Consider the following 25,995-nt stretch of genomic DNA (forward strand, 5'->3'; position numbering starts at 1 on the left):
TGCAAGGGACTACCAGATTGGCTTCCTTTTTTTGGAGGAGAGTGGCTTAGTTCTGTTGGGTATGGCTAGTTCCATGCATTTATGTACATGTTCATAGAGTACATTGGTGTATGATTCAGCAGTCATGCAGCTATTTTCCATTGACATGGGTGCCGTGAAGTTAGCCACTTCTGTTTTTAGGAGTCCAAAGTCAGCTTTGGAGAGGTTTTTCAAGGTGGTTACCTTTGCGGGGGGTGTGGGTGAGATGTGGATTTCCATGGTGATTAGTTTATGGTTGGATCTGACCAGGATCTGACCTACAAACCAGGAGGGATTGACTATTGGTGTAGAGCAATGGTAACCCATGTTAGTAATAACCAGGCCAAGTATGTTGCTTCCTCTAGTGGGGGTCAGAATGAGCTGGTCCAGGGAATTGGAATTGATAAATTCCAGGAAGTGTTGGGCCAGTGTATTGCTGCTTGAGTAGTTTTCCCACTTGATAAAGGGGTAGTTGAAGTCTCCTAGTATGAGAGTGTTGGGTTGGACCTTCATATATTCCAGGGTGCTTAGGAACATGGAGTGAGAATCTAAGGACATGGTTGGGGACCTATATCAGTCTATGACCTGGATTGCCGTCTTACCCATTGTCAGTTATACCTGAAGTATCTCAGATACATTATGCTGGGCTACTGGTCTGGAGGTGCGCATATCCTTTATGAATATGGAGACACCACAGCCTTTGGAGCTTTGGTCCATGTTTTAGGGCTGAAAGGTGTGGAATGAGTTATAGCCTGGTAGCACAGGGCTGTTTTCTGCCACTTTAAACCAGGTCTTCATTACAGCAAAAATGTCATTGTTCTCCATTTTGAGGATTGCAAAACACTGCTCAGTTCAATACACTCTGTACCCACCCTAGGGATGACTCAGTTAACAAAGATAGCACACAGCCATGGGATCCCATAGCTAGCATATCAGTGAGGTGCTTGACTGTTTGCAGATGCTCATCAGCTAATCAGCTGAAGTGCACAAAATCCTGGACCAGAGTACAGGTAGGTCTGGACTGGAGTCCCACTCTTACTATTCATGGCCATACTGGGCATGCTCCTACACTTAGCTACTTTCAGCCCATGCCTGAAACCACATCTCACTACAGAACTGGGATGTATATATATCCCTTCTGTATACAGACAGCTATGTACACCTTAACTGTCTATCCCAACTCCATCAGACATGTTTACAACCATCTATCCATATGCAGTACATGTAAGATTTATCTGAATTTGTTGACTGTGATATACATACAGATATATAGGTAACATACACAAATATATAATTTACAGAGAGGCAGAGACAGGAGAGAGAGAGACATGGAGAGAGATAGAGAGAGACCCTGAAAGGCATAGACTGATGTACTGCAACAGCCACATGTACACCAATTTTAACCAGTGGCATGTGCAAATACTATGGTGAGGCCCATTGTGTAATAGTAGGTAGGGAGGGGTTGTGATCTCATATCAGGCACCGTGTGTGTATGTGTGTTTCTGTATGTATTACACATACAGCAGAATACACATACCCAACAGGCCTATGTCTGTGTAATGGCCACCCATATTTTGACCCTGTGACTACTGTCATCCACAACAGTGGTCTCCCTGTCAGCAGCTAATGGTGCCATCTACCAAAATAGCACTGGCAGACACTCTCTACATGTGTAATTCCTGTGGTGCATGTGATAAGCACATAGTACTATAGTATAGACAGTTAGATAGGTAGTGGTTCAATTCCCAGCAACACTAAGTGTGTGTGTGTGTGTGTGTGTGTGTGTGTGTGTGTGTGTGTGTGTGTGTGTGTGTGTGTGTGTGTGTGTGTGTGCGTGTGTGTGTGTATGGCTATAGGACTGTTGAAGGAAAGTTCAACAGTCCGAATCCAAAATCACTGAAAGCAGTTTAATGACAGTGCTTTTACTGAAAAAGCACTTTCGTTAAAGTCCGTCAAAAAAAAAAAGAAAAAAGAAAAAACAACAAAAAGGTGTTTATGCAAGGGGCTATGCCCCCCTGCACCCCCATGTAATATTCTCACTCTGAGATCGCATTACAGTGGGGAAAAGGAAAATAATTCCCTTACCTACACCATAATATGATCTCCACAACAGTCATTCCCCCACGACTCCTTCTGGCTGCAGGCATACATACATGAAAGTGCTTTTTTGGTTAAAAGCACTTTCACGTAAATATGTCTGGCCATTAAGCCTTTGGTGAAAAGCACTGTCGAGCATCAGTCCTAGACCCGTGTGTATATGTAAGTATACTCCCTTGTGGCTTTGTATATTTCCTGCCTATGTGTGTGCAATGCCAATACATTTTGAAGCCTGTTCCACCCTGTTAACCCCCCATTGCCCTACTTTACAGGGCCTGCTGTCATCCACCTTAGATACAACATTGGACAATCTGCAGGCATAGAAGTTTTGTGGTGCCTCTGATAAGTATGTAGCACATACAACTAGATAAGTAGGGGTTCTAATTGCAAAACTGCCAAGTGTGTGTGTGTGTGTGTGTGTGTGTGTGTGTGTGTGTGTGTGTGTGTGTGTGTGTTGGTTATACCATTCTGAGGCCTGTTCCACCCTGCTGACTCCCCCATTGCATTAATTTGCAGGACCTGTTGATGTTATGCACCTTAGATACAGCATTGGTCACTCTGCAGGCATAGAAGCTCTGTGGTGCACATTATAAGTACGTAGAGCTATACTAACTGCAATATTGCAAACTGTGTGTGTGTGCGTGTGTGTGTGTGTGTGTGTGTGTGTGTGTGTGTGTGTGTGTGTGTGTAGGTTATACCATTTTCAAGCCTGTTCCACCCTGCTGACCCCCCCCCATTGCATTAATTTGCAGGTCCTGTTGATCGCATCCATCTTTGATACAGCATTGGACACTCTAGAGGCATATAAGCTCTGTGGTGCATGCGATAAGTACATAGCACTATCTATAGTGCATACAACTAGATAGTTAGAGGTTCTAATCTCAAGACGGCCAAGTGTGTGTGTGCGTGTGTGTCCGTGTGTGTGTGTGTGTGTGTGTGTGTGTGTGTGTGTGTGTGTGTGTGTGTGTGTGTTGGTTATACCCTTTTGAAGCTTGTTCCACCCTGATGACTTCCCCATTGCATTCATTTACAGGGCCTGGTGATGTCATCCACCATAGATGTACCATTTGACATACCGCAGGCCATACCTCTCAACTGTATACAGTTTTGCAGAATGTTCAGATGATTGCCTCATATATTTAGACTATGTGTCATAAAAATGTGGCATCCTAACAAATCACTGGCAAATCATTATGAGCTGAAGTCAGAAAATAATGACAGACAGCTGAGTGTCAGACGTCATACCCTTCTCAAAACTAATGGTAATACGAAACCTGTCACTCTATCAGTATCTAAGTTTGTAAGAGCAATATGTAAAAACTTACTGTAGTTTTGGGCCTGTATCCCCCATTATTGAAGGCTTTGTCCACATGTACTGTTCTAAGAGGTTGAGAGGGATGCCCCAGGTATTTAAGCTCTGTGGTGTATGTAATAAGGCATAACACTGTAGTACATACAACTAGATAAGTAGGGGGTTTAATTTCAATACTGGTATCTGAGTGAGTGTATGTGTCTGTGTATCATATCCCCTGTAGCAGCATGGCTGTCTTATGTGTGCAATGCTTATACAATTTTGTGTGCCTGTGCCATCCTGTTAACTCCAATATCCCCAGCCTATTCATGGCCTACAGAGGTCATGCACCTTAGATGCAGAGTTACACATTTTCAAGCACAATAGCACTGTGGGGCATGCAATACGTATGGTGGGCTATAGTGTGCATAACTAGATAGATAGATGTTGTAATTCCAAAAGTTGCAACTCTCTCTGCATGAGTGTTGGAATGCATGTCCCCCTGCAGCAGTGTGTGTGTGTGACATGGTTATACCATTTTAAGTGCCTGTTAACCCACCAGTGGCATCCTGACAGCATCTTCAGATGTTATTTACCTGAATAATAGTGGCAGACACTGCAAAACTGTATAAGCTCCATGGTTCATGCACTATGTGTATTGCTCTATCTTATGTATAACTAGCCAGGTAGGTGTTCCACTATCAACAAGGGCAGTTCATGAGTGTGTGTGTGTGTGTGTGTGTGTGTGTGTGTGTGTGTGTGTGTGTGTGTGTGTGTGTGTGTGTGTGTGTGTTCATATGTATATCCCCTTGCAGAAGTGTGACTGTGTTAGGGCCACAAACATACCTCCCGACCCCTTAGGGAAAGGTATCTGGAGAAAGCAATACAGAAAAGTGGGGCAAAGCCCAAATATTAGGATCAATCTTTAAATTTTGCTCTGACAAACATACAAAGTAGATAGCATAACATGGTACGCATTTGCATGCACTGTCTGAAGGGTATGAAGCTTGACAGGAAAATATCTGTCATTATTGAGTAACGGCAGTCTTTAATGATTTCACACTACTTTGCAAGAAAACCACAATGTTATGCCAAATGGAACAAAAATATGTGGCAAACATCAGGACATTCTGAAGATATATGTAGAGGTGAGAGGTATGGCCAGCACATGACCACCACCTGTCCCACTCTGCAGGTTGTAGTCCATGTTTAGCCAGCTATGACATGTGCCAATGACACAAACAATACAAAGGTCCCCAGAGTGTAGGACAACAAACATTTTCTAAGGTTGGCATAAAGCTGTTATTTCACATCAGAAGCACCTTACTGGTATGAGAAATAGCAAAATCTATGGTAATGTGACACAAAGAAGCTATCATATTGGCAAACCAGGGGAAGTCCTGTCTGTTGCACTTGCTGTGGGTTATGGTATGTCCTGCCAAGTGTCGCAATACTACAAGAAGTGTCCCACATTACACATTTCATAAGGTGTCAACCCTATTATGTGTCACCTATGTGTGTGCAATATGCAGACATGAGTACACCCTGTGAGTAGCTGCCGCCACCAATAACCCACATGTATGAAGCCATGAATGCTAACTGCCACCTACCATATATGTAGTTACTGCGGAAAGTTGTGGCAACTGTAAGTAGCGTGCTGTCTGTCATTGACCCACAGACTGATGTTAACACACTACACTGGGGTCATACAGTGGGTATGGAATGGTGCCCAGGTCCTGGCCTCCAGCTGAATGCAGAAAACAGTGCCATCATACTATATGTCGGGGACATGGATCCACTATTTCCTACACCAATGGCAATCCCATAAACACACAAAGTGCTTTGACAGACCTAGCTACTTAGGTTGATTACACTGTTGCATTCAGCCATCAAGTACTAGCAGTGGTCAGAAAAGGCTTGGATGTGGCGTACCACATAGGTAAAGGGACTGCATCCAGACAAAAGGTGGACATTACCTCTGTATAGTCCTCAGTCAGTACAATACATTATCAGCATGGCTGGTCTGGTATGTACCTATGGAGAAATCTGCACCAAATGGAAAGGTTATGTTAAGACCCATAAAGGTTATCCATGGCTGTCATCACCTGTTCCATGCAGACAGCCTTGAATCAGTACTGCCCCACTCGGTATTGGACAGGTTGTCCACAAGTGGGCTGTGGCATGCCTAGATGGTGATGTTATGCTCAGCCCTTCAACAGCTGCCCCATGTATGTCACTATAACTCAATTTGCATTACTGGCATGACAGGCCTGAATCACATATGAGACAGCACAAAAAAAAAAGAAACAGCTGGAGAGACAGGTTTGTCTCCCACAGTGTGCCCTGTTTCAGGAATGCACTCCCCTAACATGTCAAACAAAGTACCATGCAGGCCCTCATCAACTGCATCAAGGTTGAGTGGATGGGAAAATAAAAACATCTGTCCCAAGTGTCCAAACAGTTTCCAGAAATGCTAGGGGCAACAGTTGCTGATCAATGAGTCTGTTGGGGATAAAGTAATGACTAGGCTTGTAAGGGACCCAGGGACAGTACTTTAGTAACCTCTTCTGTACCTATGAACCTGTGAGCCTCTGGAACTCCCAGTTGACATGTATCAATAGTAGTATTCTGTGTCAAGGACTATGCATGCAAGGTTACACTGTCTGCCCCTATTGTCCCTCACACAGTGTTCCACGCATATGCACCCAGGTAAACATGCACATATAAAGCCATAACTTGGTGATGAAAAAGTATCTGGATTGCCAGTCCGCCATGCTGAGCTTCTGTAATGGCAGCAGCTCACCATGACTGAGACACACAGACACCTGGAACAGAAACAGAATAAGGTCTGTGAGACAATAGTCAGTCAGCAGTACTAACGGCAATAAAGCATCATGACAGAAAGGTACATACAATTTGATGTGTACACATGACAATGGCCAGCAGACAGCACCTTACAGGGCATAATAGTACTACACTATAAGCTGCCATTAAGTGTACTATATTCACCCTGTGCATCTGACATATATTAGTATGTTCCTGCATCAATGGTATAGATAACAGGGATGTGGCACAGGTATTACACTTGCACAGAGTGTGATGTGGGGGTGCCAAAGGCCTAGGATGTGCCATACAGTTGACATCATGTGTGTGTGTGTGTGTGTGTGTGTGTGTGTGTGTGTGTGTGTGTGTGTGTGTGTGTGTGTGTGTGTGTGTGTGTGTGTGTGTGTCTGGAGGGGTGCTGGTCAGCTGTGTCATGGAGAGGAGCTGTGTGTGTCTGTTGGTGACCTGCATGTGACAGTGATGTGTGAGTATGTGCATGTACACAGTCAAGCCATTTGCTAGCTCTACATGAGAGTATTTTGGACAGCCATGGACTATACATGATAGAATGCACAGTTCACGTCTCTGGCCACGAACATGGGAACTGGTTCTGCCTGGAGTGGCACTGACACCACCACACCCAGGGCCAGATGCAGTACTACTTCCTGATGGTTACCATTGTCTACTGGGTCTGTGTCCCTCACAGGACCACCCAGGACCACGTGGCCATGGCCTGCCACCTTGTGGTGTGGACAGCACCCTCCCTTTAGTACTACTGGTGGTACTGCCACTACGGGAGTATGACTGTGCATAGTCGCGCAAGTTTTCACCTGATGTTGTTGCTAACCTACATCCACATGTCTGACACCCTAGTCCCATCACATATTCAAGCACAGGCATTGCACGATTAAGGACTGATAATGTTTCACCCCATCATCTATCCACTACATCAGCAAAATGATGTAAGGCTTCACCAATGCCAGTGTGCCATCCATGATTCTGAGCATACATCTGGTGTACCATTCACAATGTGCCTGTGCCTCCATGACAGACCGATACATGCATCAGGTGACACATGCTGTGATGACAGGGGCTGGATGGGCAGCAGTCCTACTTCAATTACCTCTGTCAAGCTGCCTGTGTGGGACCTTGTCAGCTCTCTGGCTATGGCCAGTGTCTACAGTGACAGATGCCATAGTTGCCACACTCCAGTGTTCAATGCCACCACCCTCTGACTGCCCAATATCTGAGGCTGCTGGGGACTGGGTACGTGTGGGCATATTGAATGTGTGCATGGACATTGAGAGTCGAAGTGGGATGTCAGCCAAAGGGACAGATTCAGCTCCCAACAACAACAACACATGTGCCCACAATGGCCACCATCTTCATCAGAGTCCAATGAGACACTGACATCAGGTTGTGAGGGGGACATACTCCAACCCCCATGATCACCTGTGAGGGGAAGACAACATGACAACATTAATTCCTGCACTATAATGTCTGCTGATCCACACACACACACACACACACACACACACACACACACACACACACACACACACACACACACACACTCACACATACAGGTGAGGTGCCACAAAGGCATTATTGAGACCACACCTTCTGACTGATGCCATGTACAGCAAACAGTCAGACCACAACAGAAACACTCTGGACAGGCCCTCCACAACATGCAGTGCAGCTATGTCCAGTTCATGTTGTTAATACTATACACCTGTGAGATGCATGATAAGTCAGAGTATGTGATGGACTTTCACCTAAACCACAACTCCTGCAAATATGCTACTGTGATTATCAATGTGATGCACTGCAGTGAACCCCACCACAAGTGAACATGCATGTATTGCAATATGGCTAAGCTTAGCAGTCATGTCCATGGCAAACTGGCAGCCCTTAACATGCCTAGGGTATAGGTGAGCCATATCAAGAGAGTTCCACACTCACCGGCTACAGGTTCATGGTCCCCAGCCACACTAGAGATACCTATGGATGTGTGGGGGAGAGGTACTGTCAGCACACTCACATGTGGCATTGGTACAAGATACTATGTGCATTTATCAACATGTACAGTACAAGCTGTGACAGTACCCAGATTGCTTACATTCACAATATGTGTGCACATGTGTGCATTTAAACAACCCACCCACTAATGCAGATTGACCTGACATCTGTACAAGTATGCAGAGGCTACCACTACAAATGCTACAGTATTAACAGTATTAACATGACCACTGTAGGCTTACCTGGATGCTCCTCAGCTGTGGAATCTGTGACACCCACCTCCATGAAACACGTATGAATGGTTTCCTATGACCTGGTAGCTGAAGCCTGGTTTGCCAAGAACTCCTTTGTGGCTGAGAATGGTGGTTGTGTAGCAGGCCCTCCCCCTGTGCCAGCATGGTCCGTGGCCACAGCTGCAGCCATTTTCTGTGCATGATGTATGATATCTGTAACATGGTGTCAGACCTGTTCATAGCTCCTGTCCTGGTGGGCCACATCATTCACTGTTGCTAACAGGTCTTCCCAAAGTGCAATGCATTGTTGCTGGTTATTGTGAATCCCTGACAACAGCACCCAGTGATGGAGTCTCAGGGCATCAATAATTGTAGTGGTCTCAGCTTCTGAGAAGGGTGGATTGCAACTGCTAAACATCCCACCTGAAAGACATGAACAGGGGAACACATCACAGGACTGCATACATTGCTCACCATTATGTACACACCCTGCACATCCACTTTTGCCAGCACTATCCCCTGCTAACCCCCACATCATACCTGCCATCTATCGACATAGTATGTCTGTGGCTGTGGGCAACATAGTGGCAATACAACATGCACTCCCCTTCTGATCCTGATGTTCTATGCTACTTGCTGCATGTGCTATGAGGTGTTCAAATGCATTTACCTGTTGTACCTTCTACTGCTTGTTCATAGCTAGTCTACATGGTATGATGTGGTGTCCACCTCCTACTGTTGTAGTAAGTCCCTGGACTGTAGGTCCATCCCTCAGGTCTCCCTGGCTTTCCTCCCTCAGATTCTGGACTATATGGCTGGACAATGTCCTGCAGTTTCCCCTGCCAGTGTGTTTTTTATGGGTGTCTTGCCACAGTGTAGCACCTGCCTCATTTACACAGATGGACAACCATCTACAAACACAACCAAGAAACACACTGTGTGAGAAATGCAATGGCAGTAGGAACTTGCAGTCCATTCTCTCTTCTTTTCAAGGCCGCATATCTGTCTCCTCACAGGTTGTCAACACAATCAGTACACCTCACACACCAGCCACACCTACACAACACACACACACACATATGCAGTGGACCTCAAAATACACATCCACAAACAACGGACACCTCAGAGACAAAGTCACACATGAATGCCATAGCTGTACACATCACATACCACACATAGCCACACACCTGTGTCCCACAGCCATGCAGGCACCAGCACATGTCAAACATGTTGCACATAGAAAAACAAGAAATGGGCTGCAACTTATAAAGAACTCACTTTATTACAGGATATTTCTGATGAAGTCTATGACGTTTGTAGATGAAAGCACTTAATCTTACCCTGTAATAAAGTGAGTTCTTCATTACTGGCAGCCTGTTTCTTGTTTTTCTATCAGTTTGTTAATTTCATTCTTTTACAAACATGTTGCACATAGGAGACTCCATTTGTGAGACACAGTGATGTGCTTCTCACCTGGCTGTATATGTGGATGGTCACAGTTACTTGTGTGTCAGGTGACAGGCTCCGCCATATCGCTTATGCACTTCTGTCTCTCACTAACAGGTACTGTTGTGAGTCTGTTACAGTCTATGTTGGTGTGGCTGACCTGAGATGTATATCCCTGGACTATATGCAGATAGGTGAGTACACTGATTATGTCTCCCAGGCAGGTATGTCCCTAGCCTTATGCAACATTCTGCTGTCACCTACACTGATGCCGCAATACATTCAGGAAATGATTGACCTTAACATGTAGCCTTTTATCCTGTGATATTCCAGGGGGTTCCAGTACCTGTGAGCCTGGGATGATATGGTCAACAGACCACAATGTTCTGCAACAGATGGCCTCCATCTGTCTCAGCTGGCCTTCAGGCAACTGGCATCTGGTGGTTCCCACCCCCTCCATACTCATACTGCCTTAATTAGGAAAAGTGCTGAGGTTAGCAATACCAACATACAACAGTCAACACAGCACACATTGAAGACCATGCTGCTACACCCTAGATGTCTACACATCACTCTGCCCTCAATGCAAGCATTCTTAACCCTGGGAAATGCTGACATCTGTGGAGCTACACACACATGGGTCAAAGTTCTACAGACCATCCCAGCCTTACCTGGTCAACCATCCTATAAGACAGTCATACCCAAAAGTGTGGGCAGAAATGGAATGGGGTGTGTGATTTCAGTATATATGACACACATACACACCTCCACACTGTACAGGCAGTAAGATGCACAGGGGACACTACAGGGACAGTTCACCATTGGCAATACACCTATTCAAATCATAGCTAGCTACCGGCCACCACATGTGACCAGGAAGACCATCCTGCCTATATGGACCTCATCAACTGTATTCTGATTTGGGCCTGTACTCTGATCCTGGGTCACTTGACCAACCCAAACATACATTGGAAGATGTACCCATGCCAGCACACAAATGGCCAGAGAGCTATCAACACTGGGTTTACAAACACCTTGGTGCAGCTAAGGGCTACTCCCACATGAGATAAAGGTGTGTTACAGTTGATATTACACAACACAAGTTACCACTGCAGCATACCTACAGTGTCATCCACCATGGCAAAGCAACCATCATGCGGCCACATTTGCAGTCACCATCTCCCACAATACCCATCTAGCTAGGGTCACACATACATACACCTCCAACATGGAATGCAGCCTCCTTGGGGGTGGTATAGACAGCTTCACAGCCCCAACCCCCTCTGTAGGGACTGGCAGCAATATCCACAAATACACACGTGCTAGATGTGCATTTGTATAGATGTGTGTAGTTAGGTATACCCAACAGGACTACATCATCTTCTGCAAGGATACATAGACCTATCTGGTGGACATATGCAATACATAAGTGTGCATAATGGATGACATACCGCTGTCCATTTACAAGCAATGAATCAATAGTGTGAACAAATTAATGGGATTACTACTCGAAACCTGCACAGCAAACCCAGAGCCCACATTGTTGACATCCCACTACAGACAATCATCTCCCATGCTGCACATATGTCTGCAACATCACAGGAAGCACATGCATCTGCTCACTTGTGGTAGTCAAGGACTCCAGCTATACCAGTGCTGTAGATATAGCATAGATATAGATGGGCGGCACAGTGGTACAGTGGTTAACATTGTCACCTCACAGCAAGAGGTTCTCCGGTTCGATTCTCGGCTGGGGTGCCTTCTGTGTGGAGTTTGCATGTTCTCCCTGTGTTCGCATGGGTTTCCTCCGGGTACTCCGGTTTCCTCCCACATTCCAAAGACATGCATCTGGAGCATTTCTCCCTGGGCCTCCGCTGAAAACAGGCTCTGTGGAACCTAGTCGAACATTCCCGGTCAACAAATGTTAAATAAATAAATAAATAAATAAATACGTGATAACTGACAGTCGGTGTTCCCCCCCCCATCAGTACATCAGGATGTCCACAGTACCTGCCCCCATCTCCTATATGTAGGGAACAGGTCACCACTGCCATGTGCAAGTCATGGTAGACATCTGCCATGGGAGCCTATCACATGACAGGATGCATCCTACATGATCCCACACATAACCTTTAAACAACATAAGCACCTGTATTCAAAGGAGGCCTGACTATTGCCTTTCTCCCAGCCATGTGAAGGAAAATCACTGTCACCCCTTTACACTAAGGCAGTGCATCCACCAATCGGTCATATTATATACCCATCAGCCTAACTCAGCTGTTCTGCAAGGCCATAGCACAGTTTATAGTGAATCTTATTAACAAGAACATTGACGACTTCCACACACTCCATCGTGCACAGTTAGGCTTTGTCAAAGAAGGGATCATGTCTGTTACACTCAGTTGACCTCTTTGACACAGTCACCAAAGCCATGGATGGGGGGAGGTGACAGTGCACACTGCCTTCCTTGACCTGGACAAAGTCTTTGACAGTGTAACCCACCTTAGCCATGATAGTTATATACTCCCAAGTATGCATCACACCATATGTTACCATAGGGGTAGCGCACAGGAACGCTGACATGACCCAAGTAATCCACATAGGGGAATCCGTCCCTAGTGGTTGACCCATAACTAGTGGCATAACCTGTTGTTCTGTGCTTGGGCTTCTGTTATGTGTGATGTACACATCTGTGGTGCAGGGCACAGCCATTGGCCTATGGCCGACCATGTCTGCAGATCACTGCATGCTGTAGTCTGTCACCATATTTCCTAGTGATATGGACATCTGCCTTGGAGGGTCTCATGCAGATGCATGACTGGTGCCAGAAACATGGCCTCAGGCCACATTGCAGGATATGCAGTGTCAACCCCTTTGCTGAGAGTGACATCCCCACATATTATCACAGCGCTAACAACATCCTAGGCACACTATCAGTCCTGTGGGATCTGTATACACAAGTCAATGATAACATGACATTTCACCACCATGTTGTTTCTGTTCTATGGTACGTGGCCCACCTCATACCTAAGGGTATTTCATGCAGGGATATAGGGTCCTAACATCCCTATATTCCTCACAATAAGGCCCAGTGTTTTGTAAAATGCACCATTCATTATTCCCCTCACACAGCACATGCAGCATCTGGGGACATCACAGCAGTTCTCCACCAAGGAGTATCAGGGACTCAAGCATCTATCTTACAGAAATAGGCTATAAGCCCAACCCTCTACCCAGTTTCATACATACTCCTCAGAGGTGACCTCTGTCTGGCATAAAAGTTATTCATGGACCCCACATTGTTGGGACTGCTGCACAAGTGCAACTCAAGCTCCAATCTATTAACACACACACATGCCCTAACCCTGGTGTGTGACATCAACTGGTCTTCTTGGTAGCCCAGATGTGTGTCCCACACACTCACCCTGCTGTGGAATGGTCATCCTGTCCACATCAGGCAGAGTATCTATTTACACCTTTGCAGGCAGAACCTGGATAATTGGGTGGTTAACTGCACAGACATCCTTGGGATGCCACCTGTGTCCCTGTTGGACTGGGGCATCAGGTGCTGCCTTGCATATACATGGGCTAATGTGTAGCCTAGGCATATGGGGTCTCAGGGTCCATGGCCTAGTAACCTCATAAGGTCCTAGGTAATCCAGTTATGGCCTGTGTGCTGTGACAGACTGTGTTGTCATGTGTCCACACTCATCACTGCCATTGACTGTGGTATGTTCCCTATGGGCAGCATTACAGTACCATGTCATACACCCAACATCCGACAAATAGGTGAGTGGTACTACAAGTGCATGTGGATATTTCAGCAACATCTGTGCTGCAAAATAACTGAGAGCAGTGCATATGTGGTATAGGGTTACCTCCTCATAGGTGTCCGACATCTGCAGTACCCAGATGTTTGCTGAATGTGTACATGTGCCTGATATATGTAGACCCCTTGCCAGACAAATGTGGATGTCTGGAAACCAGTTGGACAATATGTAATGGTTGTCCCCAGAGTGTGGGGAATGTGTCTCTGACATGCCAGACCCCTCTGAACACAGTAATGATACATATATATCTGGTACTGTATGCATTCCCTTACATTGTATGCTCAATATGTACACACTGTTGCTGAAGTGGAGCCTGTGTCCCCCACTACTACTGCCCGTAACCTGCTGTCCTGCTGCAGGGGGTCACCAGGTATGCTACCCATGGCTGTGAGACAATGAGATACAGGTGTGAAGTACACAGTGACCTAGCCAGAGTAAATCAGGGACAGTCAGGGACACCTGGACAATCTTTGAGCTAACCCTATATGACATTCACAGACAGAGAAGGGCTCACTGACAGTACATAATGTGATATGCCAGCTGTATCCACCAGTAGTTACTGTCACTATTGTACAACAGACAATTAAGTAGAATTCATACAAAAGCTGACCATTACTGGTGGACTCAGGGGCCATAGCTGCAATCTATATCACTGTAGGCAGAGCCAAAAGGCAATACTGTAGGTGCCGGACAGCAGACTAACAGCAACATCTCATTCCAAGATATGTTTTTGCAATCTAGTGTTGAAATTCCTATTTCCCATGACTGCATCCTCCATTTGCATTCCATAACATGGATAATTCCATGACATACCTGGTATAGTGCTGTACTCCTTTGTGAGCAGAAATCCAGCGGTAGTTTTCCTTGGAAATTGCAGTCTGTCTTCATGAAGAAAGTCACAGACCTCTTTACCATAGGCAGCAACTTGCCTTTTGTAGATAATGCTCATGAGCAGGTGATTGCCTATGCACCAATCTGTGACTCATGCTTGCTAATAGTATCCAGATCAGCTAGGTTGCATTTTCATTAGTCAATGGCATGGCAGCACAGCGGACCTTGGCCCTCTTCCTGGCCTGTGTGGAAGACATTATCAAGGTGTGGGAGCTACAGCATCACAGAGGGTAGGTAGAAATACTGTTCACTGTTTGGATTGATGTGGTATGTCCACAGTTTTGCATGCTGTGTTTGGCCATTGTTAACAGACTTTCTGACTCTGTGGCAGGTTACTGTTTAACAATGTGTGTTGGAGTCTGTAAGGAGACAGGTAGATGTGAGTGTCACACATCATTTTTATCTGAATGTGCATGCTGCTGTAGTTGATGCTAGTGTATCAGCTGTGTATGATTCTAGGAGGAGACTGTGACACATTTCCCTGTCACCTGAACATTCCTCCCCAACCCTTTATGTATCGGTGTTGCGTGGATGCCCTGTTGTAGGTGTTTTGGGAGGTTTGGTAAGTCTGTAGCACGTAGCTTAACATACTGCTGCATGTGTAGCAGACCACAGCTGCTGCATTCTGTCCATGGCTCCTACTGGGGAGTTTGATGATACTGGGAAACTGCAAGCTGTATATGTCAGTGAGGGAGCAGTGTCAACTCTTGTGTCACAGGATGGGCAGGATGAGGGTGATCAAAAGAAAAAATATGCCAGCACCAAGGAGGATCTGAAGTTTAAATGTTTATTAAAGGACTGAAACTAGACCGGTTTCAGCACAAAGCTTTCTTCAGTAGTGTATTTCCTGAATAGCAAAAATTCACCAGCTTAAATAGCTTCCATAAATCAGAATAGAATGACATCACATCCTGTAGTTAACAAAAACCAAAAAAGGTTAATTTGAACATTATTGTGGTAAAAACCATAAAAACTGTTAACATAGGAAATGTAATGATGGTATTAGTAGGCTCCTGATATTTCATTTATGTTCATAAGTGCAAAAAGACAACAATTGTTACTGTCATATATTAGACACATGTAATGAGGAACATAATGATTAATATACAGAAATAAAGCACCATCATTACTAAACTGATAGGATTGGGAAAGTCATCCAAAAGTAATAATATCTCAGTAGAGATAAATAAATAGATGTATTTTTGTGTGGGAGATACTGGGAAAAGACATAAATCTATTTGTAATGCTTTTTATATTGGCATGACGACCAGGCAGTTAAAGGTACGAATAAGAGAACACTTGTACAGCATTAAAAAATGTGACAAAACTAACGCTTTGTATAAGCATTCGATTAAGTGTTCATCTTTTAGGAAGTTTTTATTTTCTATTTTGGAAGTCTGTAACAGGGACTTAAGAGGTGGGGACTTCAAGAACTATCTTATGCAGCGAGAAACTTATTGGCAGATCAGATTGAGATCTGATTGCCCTCCTGGTATTAATGATTCTATCAATATTAAATGTTTTTTGAAATATCGTAAGCTTAGAATTAACAAAAATAATGACAATACACTTCTTTATTTTAAGTGACATTGGTAGGGTCTTTTTAAATTTTGATTCTCATCAGTAATTGTTTTATTGAACACGTGATGCTTTTGATTGGATTTTAACTATATAAACCAGCTTTTTATTTTACTCTGTATTCTGATGAAGTCTTGCTGACGAAAGCGGTTAATAAAAATTTTTGATACGCTATTTCCTTGGAGGTTTTCATTTGCTGCTTTACCCTGGTTTTTGGATTATTGTGTTCGTTTTTTTGCACTTTTTTGCTTCTTTAATAATTCCACAGAGCTGAGGTGGCCTAGTGGTGTGTTGGTCTGCCTGTATTTCAGAAGGTTCTTGGTTCAAAACTTGGCAGTGGTGTCTTTTTTCCCTAATGTTACCTGACTGTACTGCATGATATACTTACAAAAGCAGCAATAATTCTCTAGAGCTGTAGTTCAGAGAGTCCTGTGTTCAAAACTTTGCAGTGGTGTCTTTTTTTCCCTAATGTTACATGACTGTACTGCATGATATATTTACAAAAGCAGCAGTAATTCCTTAGAACTCAGTTGGCCTAGTAGTGTGTTGCTCTGATTATAGTTCAGAGTTTGCTGGGTTTGAGATTTGGCAATGCTGGTTATTTTGTTGCTGAGCAGAACAGTGTCTCAATCAGACGTGGTGATTTAAGCAGTTTTAAGTGGGTTTGTGTGGGTTTGCATGACGTGGCAAGATGTTAAGCGGTGCTTATCCCTGCTTAAACCCATGCTATTTTCAGAAATAGAAAAGAAAAAAGGGACAATAGGAAAGTGGTGAAATGGGGACAAGCAGGGGGAAAAACAATATGAAAGGCAGCTAGGGATGTGCATGATGGGCGTAGGAAAGGACCATAGCTCTCCATTTCTTAGGCAGCAACAGCTGTGCATAATGTGGACAATTTGGAATTTGGAGCCTCACACCCCACATGGAGGAGTGTAGGCAACATAACTTTGTTGATTAATTGATAGGATAATTGATTCGTGGCAGTGTACATGGGGGCATAATGGAGAGCTATGTATGGGACAAATTTGTTTTTTTTTTTGGGACAGATGCCCATTTTTTAAGGTGATAGTAGGATGCTGGGAAGGGTTGTAGGTATGTTTGGGGAGGTTAAATGAGTAGGAGAGGCTCTTTTGCAAACAGACAAGACCGACAAGACAGCGGACAGGGCCAGTGTATGACACATGAGGGGGATGAACACCTTGGCTGGGGAGGGTGGTTGGGAATCGTAGGACCAAGTGCCCCCAGATGGCAACAGTGGAACTGATATCCTCACCCATGGGCAGTCATCACTTCCCCTTCACAGCCCCGAAGGTGGCTGTGTTGGGGGCTGGGCACTGGGGCCAGCCTATCCCTCAAGGTGTGCCAGTCTGCTCTCAGTCTGACGCAGACTATCATCCATGTCACATTGGATGACCCTGCACACCATACATGTCACATTGGATGACCCTGCACACCATACCTGAAACCTGTTCCCGGGTGACAGTCTCCTCTCTGTGCCCATGCCTGGGGGGACGGTCTCCACCCCTTATGCAGTTCCACCAGAGAGTGGTGCAGGGCAAGCAGAAAGAGCAGCTCCAAGTTGGGACCCGGTGCCATGGCCAGATGAGGTGGGATATTCAGATCAGCCGGAACCGGGCTACCCAGTTGTGCTATGGTGTTCAGGTTTGTCAAGGTGTATTGGTTAGTCATGAGCAAAACATTTCAATGTTAGTTGGTTGCTCCTATTAATCCAGAGCAACAGAATTATGTAGCATATGGAACACAGGCATAAATGGAATAACAGCATACCAGTAACAGTTACGGCAAAAGGCCAACAACAGTGGAATTTAATAAGGTATGTTAGTACACAACCATTTAAATATATAACCAATAATACAACACAAGGCCCACATTAGGTTTTGAGAGCAACATATGTAGAAATGAAGCCATACCTGTAGTATAAGAATAATAATTTGTGATGCAGATAATGAACGTGGGAGAGAAAAGCATTTCATTAACAACTATAAGTGCATTTTTTACAACAGTTCTGCCCTTACTTTACATTTATATGTGCCTTATAGCTTCTGTAGCTAGTACATACCACTCAAGCTGTCAGCATTGCATGGTATGGGCCAAGCTGTAAGAACTATAGGTGCATAACTACAGGGCACTCATACATGTCAGGATTACATATATGACTAACAAGGTGTACCCTGCACTGATGTTGTGTCAGTGTGCTACTGGCATACCTCAACTGGATTTATATCTGTGTCCAAGGTTATTGACAACAGTGATCACTAGCCATGACAGAGTGACACTTGGCACAGTGCATGGAGTATATACCTATCCTGCTGTCATTTGTAGGCATGGTAGACATTATTATTCCCTTCATAGAGCTACTACAGACATTTTTTACCTGTAAGTCCTGTGTGGAGAATATCTGTTAACAGTACGTGACTGTTTCTATAAATAGTCAGTACTACTTGTCTGTTACTATAAATAAATCTTACTACCGGTCCCTGGATTTAAACCCTGGTCTGTGTGTAGAAAAATAACAACATCTATAGTGCTTATCACACTGAGCTACTGGGCACTGCTGTGTGTTGGTTGACTGATATGTGCCTAGAGCTCACCTGCTTACAAAGTCTGACCTGGTAATATTGGTAGAGTGTCACAGGAGATGGCAGTGACAGGTGAACATACATGCATGAGATCCATGCATGACAGAGATAGTAGGTGAAGTGTGCTGTAATACTTAGAATGCAGGTTTAGACAATTAACCCCCTAGTGGATGGGAATATGTGTGATCTGTACAGAACATAGGGTGCTGGTTTGCCTGCCTGACTCATATACATTTGCAGATGCTATATTTGCAGTCTACAGCTACTACTGTGTCATACTTGCCTGCATCAGCATACCTATGTTCAGGAATGCATATAGCTGAAATGCAAAGGTTAACACCAGACAGTCCTGATGAAAAACCACTATAATACCTTACACATTACTATTCAAAGTTCACATGTTAGTGCATAACATATATAACATTGCATTCTATCTTGTAGTAAAGCTCCACATCTACACCTTAACATAACAGTTCTTTTTGCAGCCAAACCTCAGTCACTTCATGGTGTTATACCCATATTTACTCTTCAACACCTGTAAAATTGAATTTCTTCAACAACAGAACAGAATACACACAACACTTGGCAGAAGACAGCTTTACTGAGAGTGACATGACACAGTCATTGGTATACATTTGACAAACTTTATTGTACTCCAGTTTAAATAATGCATGCATTGAAAGTATGCTGTTATTACAGAACCTATGCAACACTAACACTTTTACCTTCACAAGTCTGACTGCAGTTGCACTGTATTTCCTGTAGATTATGAATGGATGTTATTTGTTCTCTTCACATTTAGAATGCCAGTGTATTTTATTACCAGATCATTAGTATTAATACTGTGTACACATGTCATTCCTACACATTATTACTGTTATTGCAGTACAGTCAGAACAGAATATACATACTGGAAGTTACTACAGTACTCTTTCTTATTTATATGACTATATATTGTAAGATATATCTGTACTCACCACATGCTCGGTGCATCCTAGCTAGGTGTCCTGCATGGGCCTCCAAGTTGCAAGCCCTCTCCTCTATAGCTGTGGGAATGGAACACACCATTATGCATACCTGTCTATCAGATATTCATGCTAGAATTTGGTAAAGCAATGGTCCGTATACTTACAAACATCTGGGGCATTCTGGTCCCGAGCATATTGGATCCACTGGGACATAGCACCCCTTTCTTCCACTTCAGGTCATCATAATGATGATGCACCTGCTCACCAGTGTGAGGGATTCCAGTAGCATTGGTGAGATCACATGCCAGATGGTCCCAGGCCTCAGACTTGTATTCAGAGCCCTAGTATTGGTCCTGCAGTAATCTGTCATCATAGTCTTTAACGAGGAGCCCAGCCATGATCCTGGACTCCAACATGTCCCAGCACTGTAGCCAAAAGCATGCTCCATCTCTGACTCCAGCCACAACTCTTGCAGTGATAAAACTCTAACAGGTTTTGGCTGTACTCCTGCCTGTGCCACTTAAATAAGGCTATTTTCCCACCTTTTGCCACCATTTGACCATTTTTAAAAATGTTAAGCTCTGCTTAGCAGTGTGCAAACCCACTAAGCTTAGTTGAGCAGTGCTTAAAGTGGCAAATGTTTAGCAGTTCTTAGCAGTGCACAACCCCACTTACCTGAGCTGAAGTCTACTTAAACTGTGAGTGCTAGGCATAGCCCAAATCAACTATTGCACATTGCTAAGAACTGCTAAAACAGGTCCTGTTTGAGCAGTGCTTAGCTTTGCTTAGCATTGCTTAACTACGGGCAAACTACAGTTAAATAAAATAAAATTATTATTGACAGTATTTTTTCATTAATGATAATTTATTATAGTGTGTATCTATTTTACTTTATATCCCCTAAACATATGCATTTTACTACATTATCTGGAAGTGTAACTTTAGTGTATTGGACACTTGTGTGTAACTGGGGCTGTTATACTCGGGTCTCCACTAAATATGGGCTTCTATTCAAGCTGGACTAACCCAGTTAGCAAATGTCAATGTATACATAAATAAAAAAATAAATTTAAAACCTTTCCCTATCCCATGTAAAAAGCTAAATGACCTGTATTCCAACTGTGCATCTACTGCATATGAGGCCATCCCTCTAACCATTCAGCTACTGAGGATATGGTAATAACAGCTATAGAGTTCCATATAGCTCTCAGATATGTTTAAGCACTGTTGAGTAAAGAGCTGCACCATGCAAACTCACTTAGGTATGCTTAAACATGACCTTTTTCATTAAAATGGAAAACATCCAATTTTTATTCTTAGCTGTCTGCCACTTTTTTTTTTTTTTTTGCTAAATGCCATGCAAATACAAACTAAAATAAATAAAAAAAAAAAAAACAAAAACAAAAGTAATGGCAAATCACATTTTCATATTTAATTTCAGTGCGATACTGCACTCTGACAGTGCAGGGGGTGTGTTACGGACACTGTAGCACAGCCTCTCTGTGAACTAAATAACAGTATTATAAATAAGTGCCCCAGGACCTTTATCTTTGAACTTTTAGTGCCATATGGCACTTTGACATTGCAGGGGGTGTGTTACGGGCACTGTAATACACCCCTTGTGTGAAATATATAAGTAAACTTATAAATAAGTGTCTGAGGACACTTTACTTAATGTTTTAATGCCATACTGCACTTTGACATTGCAGGGTGTGTGTTACGGACACTGTAACACACCCCTGTGTAACATATATAACTAACATATAAATAAGTAGGACACTTTACTATAATCTTTTAGTGCCGTATGGCACATTGACAGATTGACAGCACAAGGGCTGTGTCACACATCTCTGAGCACTGTAACACACCCCCTAACACTGATTCAGTAACCATGTGCATGACTCTCCCTTAGTAGTGTGCCTTCATGAATATGCAAGGAGCACTGCCGAGGGGAAGCTGCAGACATGGCCATGGTACACTCTGTGTAGGACTTGCACTATTCATACATGGAGTTTATTAAATCTGGAGGAGAAACTTTTGTTTGTATGATAGGAACTTTACTTTTGAATGTGCCTGATGAAATATATTATGCAGTTTAATTTGAACAAAGAAGGACACTCATATGATTTGAAATACACTCTGTACTAAGATGACTTTGCATGATGAAACCAATGCTGCAGTTTAATTTTAACAATTAAGGTCACTCATACTGTTTGAAAATGGTATATAAAGTATAGTTAGTACTAAAATGGGTTAAAAGACCTCCAGCTGAATTATTCCCCATATCATTCAAGATGAATTGTTTTCCAAAAGCAGAATGTTTCTTAATATGTACTAATACCTAGCTAAGTAGATAGAGGGGTGGTATGATGTAGTGTAGCTACTATCCACTGATAAAATGTTATTTAGTCAATCATTTCTTACTTCTTCTATGTTAGTAACACAGTCTGCTACATCCTAGACATTCATGGTAATTATTATCTTATGAGGAGTCAAAAGGAGGATCCTTAAGACCCAAGCGATGGAAGACATTCAACTTCTGTGAAGCAGATGCAAAACTAAATTTATTCTTTTCCATAGCACGTGCAATAGAAATGCTTTTTATTGACCCTACTATTTCATCTAGCAACAATTAATAAAATAAAATGTATATATCACATTTAACTCTTAGGCATTCTACCTCATACCTCACTACTCTTTGGAATACATATCTGCCCCACCAGTGAAAAAGTGCAACAGGCATCTCAGTTGCTTTACCTCATAAAATATACAACACTCATTTCCAAAAATGTCAATTTTGGAAACTGTAAAGCATCAGATTACTTTCTGTACTGGACAAAGTTTTTTCTTGTCTCATTAAGTAAGCAGGATGGGGTGAAGGCACACACTACAAGGAGCAGTTACAGCACTGTATATTCTCAGTTTAATTGTTACTTTACTTGGTGCTAACCTTTGCTAGGTTTATTCACATGTGAACCTTATTGGAACAGGGATGAATCATTTAAAGGGAAATGTTGGTAATAGTTTGATAAACATGCCTGTCTTAATATAAATTGATTGGAACAGGGATGAATCATTTAAAGGGAAGTGTTGGTAATAGTTTGGTAAACATGCCTGTCTTAATATGAAGTTACTAGTTGGCAGTTTTTGTACTCTATAGTAATTGCAGAATGAGGTTGTTTTAAGAGTCCTTTTCTCTTTTTTCCATCTGTATCTATCCATTCAGTTGCATAAACATGGATAGTGAGGTATTCTTGGGATATTCAAATTATCCCAGTCTGGATTGTCACAGGGCTAGAATATGTTGGTAGCTGTGGCATATATTGTTACAGAAGATGGACATTATTTTACAAGTCCCAGATCTGCATGCTGTGAAATTGGAGAATGTCTTCATCAGCATTACTTCACCACCTCTTCTTTTCATTGTTTCTGTCAAGCACCTCAGGTAGGATTTATGCATTACCAGCTTTAATTGATGGTAGTAGATGATTTGATGTGTCAGATTCCCTTCAGTTAATACAGTTTGGTTATTTGTTGTTGATTTTCCATAAGTAGATGCTTATTTTGTGGACCTGATAAAAGCTACTGGGTAGAAATTGTTCTTTATTGTTTGTACTTCTCACTGTTTGGATAATTTTGCATATCTTGAGGTAGCTTAAATCTCCAAGTGTACTTGTACCAAGTATAAACCTGCTTTGAACTATGTGCGCATGACAGTTTTTTGGGGGGATTTGGGTTTAAAGTGCTATTGTAAGTTGTTGAAGTTTTATTTTAGAGATTACATTTTCAATACTGCTAACATATTAGTTCTTACTTTTAGGCAACTTACCCGATATAGGAAAACAACTTGGACAAAGTGGTTTAATAGTTCACCTTGATGGCAATGCAATACTACATATTGATGAGATAACATGTGGTAGCTGGAATGCACAGGATATATCTACAGCAATTAAAGTGGCAGCCGTTTTCAAAACCATTAGCAGATTTTCCACTAAAATAGTGTTGCTGCAAGGCACAAAGGTAAAGAAGTTGAAAGCTAACTTACTCATTAGGCATCACAAGGCAAACAAATATCTCAGCTGTACTTTTTCTTATAAGGGGGTGTGGCAATCTTTTTACACTATACATTGGGTTGGCCAGTCACAAGACCGGAAAGTGATACGAAGGGTAGAAGAGTGATAGTCACATTACAGTCAGGGATGTATTGTGTTGGGTAATTTCTTGGACTAAATAAGGCTGAAACTAATAGCTTTGCTAAATTTATGCAGATGGTTTTAAACTACTAGCTAAGGATTCACAACATATTTTATTAAGGGGAGACTTCAATACAGTCATGAATCCATATTTAGACAGGGTCCCACCAGGCAGACACAGACTTTTTACAGTAAACTTGCTGAACTTCAAAGTTTGGTGATGGACTTAAACTTGATAGACATTTGGAGGTGGTTTCATACCACCAGTCATGAATACACTTTTCAGTCTATTCAGGGAAGTGGAAAGTAGATTGGAAATGTGGTTCGTGATGGGGAACCTTTCAAATATGCCAGGGAAGTGGAAATCATTTCAGGAATGCTTTCAAATCACAGCATGCTTAAATTAAGGTTAGACCTCTATAATTTGAGCCCTAGGCAGTATCAATAGAAATTTGGCCCTTTAATACTTAACAACCCTCAGTTTATTAATACATTCAGTCAATGTGAATAATTATTGGAATTAACCAGATTTTGGAATGGGGTGTTATACAGTCATCTGGGAATACTTTAAATTAGTCTGCAGGCAATGTATTCAATCTTACCAAATAGGCAAACCTGACAAGAGACAGAAAGCTGGCAGTTATTAATAAAGACAATTTAATAAAGAGGACCCGGCCAAAATAAATAAAAAATAAAAAAGAACAGATACTGTTAAGGGTAAATAAGAAAATCAATGGAAAAATGCAAAGCAACCATGACCCAAAAGATAGTAGACAAATGGGAAATAATTAAACATTTCTTTTCATCAAAAGGAAATAATTCAATAAAATTGCTAGTTAAGAAATGTGAAGAATGGGTAGGGAAACATAGATTTTAGCACTGAAAGATACTGGAAGCAATCTTATATCAGAACCAGTCAAAATTATGTCTGTTAAAGAAAATGACGGTGAGTAGTTTAAAAATGGAGAGCTGTAGGAAATGACACTTTAAATAAGTATCTGAGTAACCATGCTATTCCCAGTTTGCATCAGAGGATATATAAATATTAGATAAACTACTCAGTCCTCTGGAAGTAGATCAAGCTATTTCTGACCTAATGGGAGTGGCTTTACAGTGAATTTTTATAAGTACATTAAAGCTGGTTTAGTCACTTAACTATTGAGCTTTTACAATGAGTGCTTGTTCCAAAGAGAAGTCCACTTAGAGAATAACAGAAAAGGTGGCGATGTTACCCAAATCAAGTAAAGGTAGACTGGATACAAATAATTCCAGACCAATTTCCCTGTTACAGTTGAATTTTTAAATATATGTTAAAATCTTGGCAAATAGACTAGAAAACACTATTCCAAAGATAGTCTTCCCAAATCACTTAAGATTCATTAAAGGCAAACAGGGAGGAACTGACCTCATAAGATTTTGGCTCAATATCCAAAGATATTATATGGGACAAACCTAAGAGGTTGGTGCAGTACTAAATTTAAGCAAGGCATTTGAGTCTGTCCATTGGGACTTCATATAGATTCATATGGAAAGATTTGGATTTCCTCAAAGTTTCATGCAAAAAATGTCTGTTATTATACTGCAACCCATTTGCACAGGTTTTTCTCAAACCATGTATTATTTCACATTATTGAGATCAATTGTGTCAACAGACAGAGATGCCCTCTCTCCCTCTTGTGTTTGCTTTAGCTGCCTTTACAACAGACTATACTGTTTCACAAACATGGTAAACTTGGAATAAAGCTCTTAGGTGCCTATTTACACCTAACAACCTAGTACACAGATAATTGTATGTTATGGGTTAGCAACCCAAAGGAGAATATACACTATATGTTGGACACTTTTACAGAAATAGCAATTCTTATGGGATTTATTCTGAATACAAAGAAAACTATTATCTTCCCACTTAATGAAAATGCATATCACCAATTAACCTATAAGACAAACTTTGCTCTACCAATAGTGACTACATAAATCTACATGAGAATTACAATGACTTTAAATT

The sequence above is a fragment of the Protopterus annectens genome, chromosome 11.part0 (genome assembly GCF_019279795.1).
Source record: "Protopterus annectens isolate FY-2018-M chromosome 11.part0, PAN1.0, whole genome shotgun sequence".
Lineage (NCBI taxonomy): Eukaryota > Metazoa > Chordata > Ceratodontiformes > Protopteridae > Protopterus > Protopterus annectens.